This window comes from Somniosus microcephalus, chromosome 9 (assembly GCF_052327205.1).
Source record: "Somniosus microcephalus isolate GS21.2 chromosome 9, FLI_Smic_1.0, whole genome shotgun sequence".
Taxonomy (NCBI): domain Eukaryota; kingdom Metazoa; phylum Chordata; class Chondrichthyes; order Squaliformes; family Somniosidae; genus Somniosus; species Somniosus microcephalus.
In genome coordinates this window covers 130,247,888-130,261,580 of record NC_140995.1, presented here as the reverse complement: position 1 = coordinate 130,261,580, position 13,693 = coordinate 130,247,888, and positions in this window count along the sequence as shown.

Sequence of the window (13,693 nt, the reverse complement as noted above, 5' to 3'; positions counted from 1 at the left end):
ATCTTGAAAGATGGCACCTCCAATAGTGCAGCACTCCCTCAGTATTGCACAGAAGTGTCAGTCTAGATTTTGTGTTCAAGTCTCGAGAGTGGGACTTGAACCCACAACCTTCTACCTCAGGAGTGAAAGTGCTGCCACTGAGGCAAGGCTGACAGCAAATGGTGGTGAAGTTGGTTCTTGGGAATATTATTAGGAATGGTACATTTGATTCCTTAAGATGCTGTTTCAGCTGCTCTTGATCTTGCTACTGTTGTACTGTCTTCTATTCCCTGATAGTCCAGATAAATCCACAGAGGGAGGAATAAGATTCCTGAGAATTTTATGATGAATTACATATTTGTACTGTTATAAATTATTTGTCTCAGATGCACAATTAAAGGTTAATAATGTTATTATCACTATGCCCACTATTACTATCTTTCTTGAGCAACAAGCTTTATTTATTTGTATACTTACATCTATTTACAAAATGCTTGGCAGGATCAGTACTGTCTTTACCAGTATCAATGTCTTCCAAAGATTCAAGTGAAGGAGGGTCTGCCATTCTGCTCTACTGCCATCAAAGTCCTGAAGTAGTGAAATCCTCTTCTGACATCACTAGAAGCCTAATAATTTAACATGAACTTCTTCAAACTTCAGTAAGTCAATTTTAGGGATTCTACCAGGTTCCTTTACAGTGAGACATTGGGCCGGATTTTGCTGTAGAAATAATGGTGAAGCTAACAGCACTCACCGTTATTAATGTGTAAATCGGACAGCAACTTCCGGCAACTGCACATGCACAGTTAAACGCGGAAATTAGGAAGTTGCTATCCGAGAGACTTGGCATTCAAATACATGGAATGGCATGAAGTTGCGGTACTCAGCCACTAGATACCCACTAAATGCACCTGAAAAAGTTAGGGCTTGTCTATTCACGTGCAAGTACATTTTTAATGGCGTGATAAGTCTTAATTACTACCAAAAAAAACTTTCTGGCACTGATAATTAACTTTTACAAGTGTGGAATCTCATTACTTCAGATTTTAATTATTATTGGAGATTTTTTTTTAAATTAAATACATTTATTTTACTTTATCTTTCTGTCTCTTTTATCTCTCTCTTAATCTCATCTTTCTTTCCCTCTCTTTATTTCACCTTCCTGTAGCTGATTTGACATTGAATTTAATAATCTGACATTTCCTGTTCAGAATTTGTGCTGCTCTTTAACGATTCTTCAATTTGATTGGTTAAGGAGATACACAGTTGCTTACCCTGTTCGCACAGGTCAAGATGACCTGTAGAAGGTGCTGCGCCAAAATGGCTCTCGAATTTACAGTAAATTCCAGTGCAAAATCCCATAGAAAGTCTGTGGGCAAATGTAAGTGTAATGAATGGCTGATGCTGTTCATTCGCCGCTGAGAGCAAAATCCAGCCCACGTAAGGACCAACTGCCTTTTCCCTTGTTGTTCCACAGGCTAAGAGGTTTGATGGATTCGTAGAGATGGAGTTATGTCTCCTCACTGTTTCCTTCACAATGAGTTTGACTGTCCAGTCTATAAATCTTGACTTGCTGATTCTCATAGTTAAAGATATTGGCCTAGAAATTGGTTTGCGTCTGAATTCAGGCATGGGCCCAACGGCGACAATGAGCTATGTGCAAGAGGACCACACACAATTGGCCTTCTTGCACCCTGGTGACGCAACCAGTGTGCTGATTGCGATATTCCTGTCCCACGAGCCAGTGTATCAGCCCCTTGACATTCAATGGCATTACCATCGCCGAATCCCCCACTGTCAACATCCTGGGGGTCACCATTGAGCAGAAACTTAACTGGACCAGCCACATAAATACTGTGGCAACAAGAGCAGATCAGGGGCTAGGTATTCTGCGGCAAGTGTCTCACCTCTTGACTCTCCAAAGTCTTTCTACCATCTACAAGGCACAAGTATGGAGTGTGATGGAATACTCTCCACTTGCCTGGATGAGTGCAGCTCCAACAACACTCAAGAAGCTCGACACCATCCAGGACAAAGCAGCCTGCTTGATTGGCACCCCATCCACCACCTTAAACAATCACTCCCTCCACCACCGGCGTACCGTGGCTGCAGTGCGTACCATCTACAAGATGCACTGCAGCAACTCACCATGGCTTCTTCGGCAGCACCTCCCAAACCCACGACCTCTTCCACCTAGAAGAACAAGGGCAGCAGACACATGGGAACACCACCACCTCCACATTTCCCACCAAGTCACACACCATCCTGACTTGGAAGTATATCATCGATCCTTCATCGTTGCTGGGTCAAAATCCTGGAACTCCCTCCCTAACAGCACTGTGGGAGTACCTTCACCTCACGGACTGCAGCAGTTCAAGAAGGTGGCTCACCACCGCCTTCTCAAGGGCAATTAGAAATGGGCAATAAATGCTGGCCTTGCCAGCGATGCCCAGATCTCATAAAAATGAATTTTTAAAAAGTCGCAAAGAGGAGAAAATTCGGCCGGCGGTGTGCCAGCTCCTACGGAAAACCTGAGAGTGGGGAGGAGGAGATTGCGAGATGGGGCAAGCAGTGGCTGGCAGCGGCCCATAGTTGCAATGTGGAGCCATTCTTGCTCCTGCTGGCTCCACATTCAGGTAAGTAAAGTACTTTTATTTGTCCCCAGAACCTTGCATATGAGCATTATTGACTGGTCTAGTGCAGTTTCACTCTTTTCTCCCAGCTCTTTCCCATCTGTCCTCATTTACTTCACTTTTAGATTAATCTCTCCTGGATTTGCTCTTTATTACCCAACTTCTGACTAACTTTAACCACTTCTGGTGAATACTTGAATCTCTCATATCCATTACTCTACTTTCCAGGCAAGGCAGTCAGTATTCAAATATGAGAGCTGCTATCTACCCATATTCCGTAACACTCTTGTCATAGCTCTTTGAACTTTACAGAACATTTTAGCTGCATTACAGAGCAAGCATGTGGTCACCTTCCTCAGTGTAAATTTTATATAGAAAACAAACAGATTGTGAAAAGCAGGAAAAATACGTGAGAAGGAAAGTAAGGGAGAAAAAACATCAAGGCTGGAAAAAAGAATTTCATGAAGAAAACCAGTAGAAGTTGTTAGATCCGTGTATCTTAATGTTGTGTCCTTGAATAATCAGACAACGACTGCAGGGAACAATTCAACAGGTGTTTACCGAATGAGGGTTACTCTAGAACTAACTACAGATCACTACTCAGGGTTTATATACAGGTGTGGTCACTGCCAGTACTACAGTATACAGGAGCTGTAAAAAGTAGGGCCTAGAAATTCAGTGCCCTTAGCACCGATTTTGCGGCGCTAGAGGGCCTAGCGCTGCAATTGGCGCCGGTTCCTAAATTGCCTGGGGCCCTTCCGCGGCGGTAGACCGGTAGCGCTGCGCCGGCACCGATGGCGTCTCACGATGCTCTTCCCCAACGTCCACTGTGTACATTAGTGGGCCCTGCCGTGTGCATATCGTTCCTGGCTGCCATTTTTCTGTTCGGTAGTCGTGGGCCAAGACTGGTTGCCCTACATTGAAGCTCCTTGTTGGCTTCTCATGCATGTGCTGGAATTGCTTACTCGCAACATCTCTTTGTACGTTTGCTCTGAGCAAATCCAGGCGATATCTTAACCTTCGGTTAAAGAACATCATGGCTGGGGCCTGGTTGGTGACTGCATGTGTCGCATTCCGGTAGGCAAACAGGAAATTGTCCACCTTGTGCTGCAGCGGAATGTTGTCATTGTACATAACCTTTATTGCCTTCTTAAAGGTTTGTACGAACCTCTCAGCCAATCCATTTGTGGCTGGATGATACGGGGCGGATGTGTAATGCCTTACCCCATTCCTTTTCATAAATCTTCGAAACTCTTCGGACACAAACTGTGGTCCGTTATCAGAGCAAATCTGCTCTGGCAAGCCGTTCCTGGCAAAAATGGTCCGTAGGACTGCAATAGTTTTCTCCGTGGTGGTGGAGGACATTTTGATCACCTCAGGCCATTTCGAGTGCGCGTCCACGGCTATTAAAAACATTGAGTCCATGAATGGACCAGCAAAATCAATATGCACCTGTTGCCATGGAGATGAGGGCCACTCACATGGGTGTAGAGGGGCATGTGGTGGTGCATTTTGGACCTTCTGGCATCCTGAGCAGCTCTTTGTCAGGTCCTCAATTTGCTGATCGATCCCCGGCCACCACACATAAGCCCTAGCAAGGCTTTTCATTTTCACCCCTCCCAGATGACCTTCGTGAAGCTCATTGAGCACTCTCTCCCTTAACTTGGGTGGAATTACCACTTGGGATCCACACATCAAGGTCCCCTGGCATACTGACAGCTGTTCTCTTCTGGATGAGAATGCTGGCAACAGTGAGTCGCCATGTGCTGGCCATCCCTTCACCGTCAAATCATATACCCGAGACAGTGTCGGGTCATTTCGGGTCTCCTTCTCTATACCAGCGTTAGTTACTGGCAAGCATTCAATTATAGTCGAATGAAATATTTCGACAGGATCCACTGCTGGTGCTTCCTCCGCAATAGGCAGTGGCAGGCGTGATAGCCCATCAACGTTTCCATGCTGTTTCGTGCCCTTATACTCGATTTCATATTGGTGCGCCCCTAGAAAAAGGGACCATCTTTGTAGCCGTTGCGTAGTCATCACCGGAACGCACTTCTTTGGATTAAAGATGGAGACAAGTGGTTGGTGGTCAGTCAGCAAGGTGAACTTCTGCCCGTGCAGATAGTGATTGAACTTTTTCACTCCCCACACTAGGCTGAGGGCCTCCCTGTCACTCTGGGCGTAGTTACGCTCGGCTGAGGTTAGTGATCGTGACGCAAAGGCTATTGGCCTCTCTGAGCCGTCCGAGAATTTGTGCGACAGCACCGCTCCAATGCCGTAGGGTGACTCATCACATGCCAACCGAATTGGTAATGCCGGGTTGTAATGGGCCAATACCTCTTTCGATGTGATTAGTGTTTTGCTCTTCTGGAAAGCTCGTCTACATTCGTCACTCCACTTCCATGGCACCCCAGTTTGCAGTAGGGTGTTCAGTGGGTGTAGTATTGTAGACAAATTTGGCAAGAACTTATGGTAGTAGTTTACCAGCCGGAGGAACGACCTCAGTTGTGACACATTTTCCGGTGCTGGAGCCTTGACTACTGCCTCAATCTTCTCTGGGGACTTATGTAACCCCTCTTTATCGATAATGTGGCCACAATACGAGATCTGTTTTCTAAAAAACTCGCTTTTGGGGCGGTTAGCTCAGAGCCTATATTCCTGCAATCTAGTGAGCACCTGCTCCAGGTTGGCAAGGTGATCACTGTCATTTTCGCCCGTGACCAGGATGTCGTCCAAATAACACTGGGTCCCTGGGATCCCTTGCAGGACTTGTTCCATTGCCCTCTGCCAAATAGCCGGAGCTGATGCTACCCCGAATACCAGCCGGTTGTATTGGTAGAGACCTTTATGGGTGTTGATTGTGAGGTATTTTTTTGATGCTTCTTCTACCTCCATTTGCAGATACGCCTGGGCCAGATCAATCTTAGCGTTTCCCTCCAGATAGCGAGGCGAAAATATCTTCAATCCGCGGAAGTGGATATTGTACGGTGTGAAGGACCGGGTTCACTGTTACCTTAAAGTCCCCACAGATGCGAACCTTCCTTGGTTCCCCAGGCGTGCTGCTCAATGACTTTTTCATCACAGGGACGATGGGTGTAGCCCACTCGCTCCAGTCTACCTTGGACAGTACACCTGAACGTTCCAGTCTCTCCAGCTCTGCATCAACGGCTGGGCGGATCGCATAAGGTATCGGTCTGGCCTTAAAAAATTTTGGGCTTGCGTTTTCTTCAATTTTAATCATTGCTCTCATGCCTTTTAGTGTTCTGAGTCCTTGCTGGAACACTTCTTTCGCGTCAGTTAGGATCTTTGACAGTCGCCCAGGTGTGATGTCGTCATCCTTTTTGTCAGTCACAGTCAGTGCCTGTATGGAATGCCAATCTAGCTGTATCTTCCAGATCCATTCACGTCCTAGTAGTGGTGGTCCTCCATCTGGCAATACATATAGGTCCATTTTTGGTGTTTCCTTGCCGTTATATATAACGTTCACCCTTATTTTTCCTTTGGGGTAGACTTTTTGCCCCGTGTACATCTTCAAGACAATCTTTGTATCTCTCAAGGGTATTTGTGAGAATAGCCGCTTGTAGCCCCTTCGGTTTATGACTGTTAGGGCTGATCCTGTGTCCAATTCCATTTTCACTTGGACTCCTGCTATCTTGAGCGTGACCCAGATAGTTTGGTGATCCTCCATTTTGATCACATTATGTAGTTTCAGACAACCCAGCTCCTTGCTTCCGGTGTCTGTATCGCTCTTCTGTTCGTCTGAACTACTCTCCGTCACCTTATGTACCTTCTTGTACTTCTCCTGTGGAGATTTCTTGCTGCTGGTTTTCTTTCCCGACCTGCAGACTCTTGCTATGTGTCCTACTTTTCCACACTGTCTGCACACTTTGTCCTTGAACCAGCAATCATTATGGTCGTGTGTTGTTCTGCCGCAGCGATAGCACTTCACTGTTCCGTATGACATTTGATTTGTGCCATATTCTTGCGGTCTCCGTTGTATCTCTGCAACGCCCCGTGCTGCTGCTTCGTGTGATGCTGCAATGCTGAAAGCCTTGTCCAGTGTAAGATCCTTTTCTGATAGAAGCCGTTTCTGGGTTCCTTTACTTCAAAGCCCACACACAAACTTGTCCCTTAAAGTATCTGCTAGTCCCGTTCCAAACTGGCAGTGTTTCGATAGCTTGCGCAGTTCCGTTAAATACTCAGCATTACTTTCATCTTTATGCTGGTTCCTTTTGTGAAACTTAAATCTTTCTGCTATCAGCAGTGGTGTGGAGTTTAAGTGGTCCTGTAGGATTGACACTATGTTTTCAAAATCCTTTTCTACTGGCTTCTCTGGGGTTACTAGATTTCGTAGTAAGCCATACGTTTTTGCACCCATTGAATTCAACAATACCAGCGCTTTCTTGTCATCTGGCACTTCATTTGCCTTGCAGTATATTTCTATGCGTTCGACATATGTCGTCCAATCTTCGACTTTGTTGTCGAACGCTGTGATACTGCCACTCTTCGGCATTTTTGGGTGTGGTCAGACTGGCTTAAAATGGCGTCTCCCGCGCTTTCCTTTCTTCCCCGCTGCGGTTTAAAATGGCGTCTCCCGCGCTTTCCTTTCTTCCCCACTGCGGCTTAAAATAGCGTCTCCCGCGCTGCTGCCAACGCCGCTCTCGGCGGTCCTCGCGGCAAATGGCAGCGCCTCATGTTTTCCTGCGCGCCCCTCTCCCCCGTTGATGCTGCTCGGCCCTTGAACACCGGCTGCGCTCTGCTCTCTCTCGTCTCTCTCCCCCGTTCACGCTGCTCAGCCCTTGAACACCGGCTGCGCTCTGCTCTCTCTCGTCTCTCTCCCCCGTTGACGCCGCTCGGTCCTGAACACCGGCTGCGCCCTGTGCGCTCTGCCCTCTCTCTCTCCCCCGTCGACGCTGCTCGGCCTTTTTCTGTGCCGCTCGGTCGGGCTCTAGCCCGTCGCTGTCCGGGAAGGGTCTGCGCAGTACCTGTTGCCAGCCCATTTCGCTGGACCACCGTGACTGGAAAGCCAAGCCTGGCTTTCGACAGCCTCCCCTGAGATGCTCAAATCTCCACTGGATGACTGGGCGGTTGCCCGTGGTCGACGCCCGTGCTTCTGGACTCGACCTTATTCCACTGTTCTCCAGGAGCGAATCCCTGGGAGGTGATGCAGAGTTGCAGGTAGGTTCGAACTTGCTCGTTGCCACTGTTAGATCCATGTATCTTAATGTTGTGTCCTTCAATAATCAGACAACGACTGCAGGGAACGATTGAACAGGTGTTTACTGAATGAGGGTTACTCTAGAACTAACTATACAGATCACTACTCAGGGTTTATATACAGTTGTGGTCACTGCCGGTACTACAGTATACAGGAGTAGTTCTCCCCTTAAAGGTACATACATTACAGAAGTGGTCTATAACTGAGTGTTTAACATACACAGGTAATTTGTATGTGTAATGTCAAATGTCTGTTTTGTAACCTAATTGATTTGTACATGCAAATTAGGTCTCATGAGCATTACTGATTAATGGGTTTTTCTTTTTTGTCATAAATATAATTTCAAGTTTTGGAAAGATAAAAGCTTAAGACGTGCATTTGTATAACATTTGAACACTTCTCAAAGCACTCTACATATCATGAATGCAGTGACTGTATCGGTAAATGCAGAAGCTATTTTGTGCACAGCAAGATCCCACAAACAGCAATGAGATGAATTACCAATTAGTCTGCTGTTGGAGATGTTAGTTGAGAGTGAGGGGAAATGTTGGCCATTTGGAGAGATTCCTACTGTTCTTTGAATAGTACCATTGACCTCCCTGAACAGGTGGATGGGGCCTCTCCTATATTTTGTTCTGCTACATCCACAAAGTAAAAAGGTTTTCATTTTTGCAGTGCTGATGTGCTGCTACTAGATCTTACAGGGATTTGTACTACCTAGTCGTACGAAATGAATCCCTATAATTATCTTATAAGGATGGCTAAAAGCACTATTCATATTCTTACAGACTGTCCTAAAACTCTTTTGTCCCATTGTTTTACTTGTTTCTTTTGTACAGTAATTTGTTTATTTTAAGTGATGTTTTGTTTTTATATTTGTTTTAAATATGTAAAAATTTGCTTGATTAACTTATAAGGTTGGTTTCTTGTTTCACAAGTCAATCAGACCACTATTTTACAATTTTCTTAAAGCTGCACTAGGCAGTGGAAATTTGGTTGTGCAACTAAAATTTTTTTCTTCACTTAAAAGTCTGACTAATAGACATACATCTATGGAACATTTAGCTTTTCTTTTACAGGATGGGTGTGATTTATGTCCCTGTTGCTGTGGTTGCCACCATAATTCGATTGATTGCTGTTTTTGTCAGGATTATGAAAGAGAGTCAGGGTCCAGGTCAATTCCGATACTCTTTGTGGACTCGATAGCCTTGAGTCAGGAGACAGAGCTGCCACTGATCCTCTAATAAGAGGCCTGACGCAGTAACACAGTAGTTCTCTCCGATGGAATGCCGGCTAACTCCTCCAGTAAATCAATAGAGACAAAGAAAGGGAAAAGGAAACCAATGGAAAGCAGAAATTTGAAGTTATCTTGATGCTCTGCTTCACGCCTGGGTAAATGGTATTTGTTGGAGTTCTAAAATGAAGCCATTTTTGTTTGAGTTTTACTTTAGTTAATTAAAAAAGTGTCAAATTGATCCTAATCACACTGATGATAATTCTTAGTTGCAATATTATACACAAATGTAGCAAACCTTAAACCAGATATTAATTTAAGCGGGGCATTATTGTCTTCAGATATGATGAATCTACTATTTATTAAGATTCAGACTTGAGCTGACTAACACTAGCCCCAGTAACTCTAGGCTTCCACAGTGCAATGTCAGCTGATAGACCAGCATATTTAATTGATCTTTTGCATCCTAGACATGATTGAGTAGATAAAGAGGTATAGATGCCTTCATCTAAAGGTCCTATTCCGGCTGTGGCAACATGTCCACACTACAAATGTTTACACGTTGATGTGGATGGTGACCTTGTAGAGATCATTTGTATGTGCAATGAAGTCTGTTTCTGTGCCTTACTTATAAGATTGCAGACTTTTTTTTGGTCTAAGACAACTACGCAACTCTTTCTGTAAATCTGGAGCCACTTTACCCTATTTCTTTACCATATTTAACCCATATAATATTTTGAAATAAATTTATCTCTGGAAGTCAGAATCTAGTACAAGAAATACTTATTTTTCACCATTCTTAAATCAGTTGAAAGTACAATTAACAGAATCCACAATGAACAAGTTCCATGTACAGGCATAGCTATCATCTGGGTGTTGTGAAAGCCCTTAGAAAGGAGACGTAAAAGATAAGAATATTTGAGAAATATCTGATGGCCCTGAGTGACATCCTAAATCATTAATGCTCAGTTAAGCAACTGTTAAAGGAGCTTTGTGCAGGCCTCCGTGAGAAGGCTGAGTCGCACACAGCCAATGACGATCAAGATGACTGCTAGCCATTGTTTGTAGGTAGAAACAAGTCCACCACATTATATTAGGTAGCTTATTTTATCAAGAACAGTAGAACAGCTTTCCTTTGGACCTTCCACAGCAAAAAATACCATAAATGGGAGATCTACATCTGACTTTCTCTTTTGTTGTTGTCGTGCCAATTTTGCTCTTCTCTTCTCTCGGAGTCCAGTTCCACAGATGAAAACCACTTTATTTCCCCTTGTCTAAATCGCCATTATTTGTGTGTGAGCCCAAACAGTGAGTGGTTGGCAGGCTATATTACCATACAACACGATTAGGCTCAGCTGTCTGATATTTTGAATATCTTGAAAGCTGTTAACACTGCACGCATTTTTTTCTGTAAACACTTTCTTTTAGGGTGAGAAAATTTACCTTGAACATAAGTCTTACCATTCAGTGAACATGTGGGTGATGACAAATGCAATGTGACAAACACAGTAGTAAAATTTCTATGGTCATGCCCCTTAACAGTATTTCTGAAGCCTCGAGAAAATATGCAGCATATTCCTGCTGCATTTCATTTGAACAGCACAGTTGGTACTTGTGGAACATGGCCTGAATTTTCATTGTGGCAAGATCCTCATTACAACAGTGCAGACCGGCAGATTTCAAATGAAATTGACATCATTGAACAGGCTAGGAATACAGCAACAACCACAACAACTTGCATTTATATAGCGCCTTTGACATAGTAAAATGTCCCAAAGCGCTTCACAGGAGCGTAATCAGGAAAAATTAACACCGAGCCAAAGAAGGAGATGTTAGGATAGGCTTCATCAAAGAGGTAAGTTTTAAGGAGTGTCTGAAAGGAGGAGAGGGAGGTGGAGTGGTTTATTCCGGAGCTTAGGGCTTAGGCAGCTGAAGGCGTGGATTTGAACATGAGGATAAGAATTTTAAAATTGAGTTATTGCTGGACTGGGTGCTAAGGTAGGTCAGCGAACACAGGGGTGATGAATAATTCAAAACAGTTATATTATAATATTTGGGGGCACCCACAATGATTGTAATACGCTCCTATCAGAAGATTCAGAAGTGGTGCTTGTGGATATTGCCTTATCCTGTAATGATGATTGTAGTGATGGATGCATGAGGTTAAAAACTGCCAGGATGGCACTGGGAGCATTCAGGGAGCCTCCTATCTGTTGCAGTCTAGTGCTGTGCCTAATAGGTTTAGCCCTTATCACTGAGTTCCTCCAAGTATTGGAACTCCAATATTATCGGTAACTCATCCTTTGGGCTTTGTAAAGCATAGTACTTACTTGCAGTGCTTTGAGACTGTAGGAATCGACCGATCCCTAACTGAAGCACTGAGGTCGAGTCAGTTCAATAAATCAACCGAATTTAATTAAACAAGCGAACAAAACAAAAGCATGCAGGAGCAACAGCAAACAGGTCTTTACAGCAGCTTGTTACACGAGGTCTGACTAAGGGACCCCCACTCTCTGACGTCATCACGTTTCCCGCCGTTCGGGGCATCACGTGACCAACGTGATGACGTCATCGCGTTGTTTCAGGACTTTTACAGAAAGCTTATTTACACTCAGCAAACAAACATAGATGCTGTAACATTGGGTTAAAGACAGTTATGCATTTGTACAGGAGTCCATTGGTGGTTTTGCCACATGCACCCCCCCAGAAGTGTCTTTAATCGCAAAAGTCAATCGCAGAGGAGGTCGGACAATCCTGTTGGAGTGACTCCGATATTCCCGGAGAGGAATGGATGGTGCAGGAGATGAGCTGGGTTGCGGGGCCGATGGGCCAGGCGCGGCGCCCACGGGCGGTCGCCCACGACGCGGCGGCTGCGTTGCTTCGACTGGCTGCTCGAGGTCCAGGTGTGCAGCCTTGAGGCGGTCCACGGAAATGTGGTCGGGTTTACCTCCGACGTCCACTAGAAAACTCTTGGCGCCCGCCTGCAGTACTCAGAAAGGGCCCGTGTATGGAGGCATGAGAGGACTACAGTGGGCATCCTGCTGGACAAAAATGAATTTAGCCCTCATAAGCTCCGGCGGAACATGTGACACAGGTAGTCCGTGCTGTGAAGTCGGATTGGGCCGGAAAGAGTGCGCTGCGGCCCGGTGAGCCTCCAGTTGTTCAGCTGCTGACCACGGACGCGTCGGTGATGGAAGAAACTCGCCAGGAACCCTGAGCGGCTGGCCATAAACCAGTTCAGCGGCCCCCTTTTAGGCGCTGTGCGCAACCCGAGCATCACCCATGGCAACTTATCCATCCATGCGGTCCCTTGGAGGGTGGCCCGCAGCGATGCCTTCAAAGAGCGATGAAAGCGTTCGCATAACCCATTGGCCTGTGGATGGTAAGCCGTGGTCCGATGGAGCTTGGCGCCCAAACCTGAAGCCACGGCGTTCCACAAAGCAGACGAGAACTGCGGCCCGCGGTCCGACGAAATGTCTGATGGAACGCCGAAACGTGCAACCCAGGACGAAAGAAAAGCCCGGGCGACATCTGCGGAGGTGGTGGACGTCAAAGGAATGGCCTCCAGCCATCTGGTGGCACGGTCGACGATTGTCAGACAATGTGTGAACCCTTGTGACGGCGGTAGTGGGCCCACGAGGTCGACATGAAAATGATCGAATCGCTGCTCCGGTACCTCGAAAACGGCGACAGGAGCTTTGATGTGGTGCTGCACCTTCGCCCTCTGGCACACGACGCAGGTGTTGGCCCAGTCGCGCACATCTTTTCTCATTCCCCTCCAGACGAACTTGGATGCTAACAATTTCTGTGAAGCACGCACGCCCGGGTGCGCAAGCCCATGAATGATATCGAATAATTTCCTGCGCCAGGACAACGGAACGATCGGGCGTGGGTCTCCCAGGGAGACATCGCAGAGCAAGGAGGTGCCGGACAAGTGGAAAAGCACATCCGCTGGCCGCAGGCAGGAGGAATCGGAGCGGAAAGCTTGCGTTTCCAGGTCAGTCGCTTGGTCAGCCGCCATGAGCGAATAATCAAGCTCCAGCTGGACGGCCTGGACAGTCGCACGCGAGAGGCAGTCGGCAACCACGTTGTCCTTGCCGGCCACGTGCCGGATATCGGTGGTAAACTCAGAAATGAAGGTGAGTTGTCGTTGCTGCCGGGCCGACCACGGCTCAGTCGTCTTGGCCATGGCAAACGTCAGGGGCTTGTGATCTACAAAGGCGGTGAATTGGCGTCCTTCCAATAAAAAGCGAAAGTGGCAGATGGCCAGGAACAACGCCAACAGCTCCCGGTCGAATGTGCTGTAGCTATGTTCGTTACTACGCAACTGGCGGCTAAAAAACGCCAGCGGTTGCCATGTCCCGTCGACCCATTGCTCTTGCACGACGCCGACGGCGTAGTCCGACGCATCTGTCGTGAGCGCGATGGTGGCGCCAGGCAGCGGGTGCGCCAACATCGTCGCATTGGCGAGGGCCTCCTTCGTGTCCCCAAAAGCGCGATCCATCACCGGCGTCCAAATCACAGGGTCTTTCCCCGGCTTCCCTCGGAGTGCCTCGTAGAGCGGCCGCATGAGCTGTGCGGCCCAGGGGACAAATCGATGGTAAAAATTTATCATTCCGAGGAATTCTT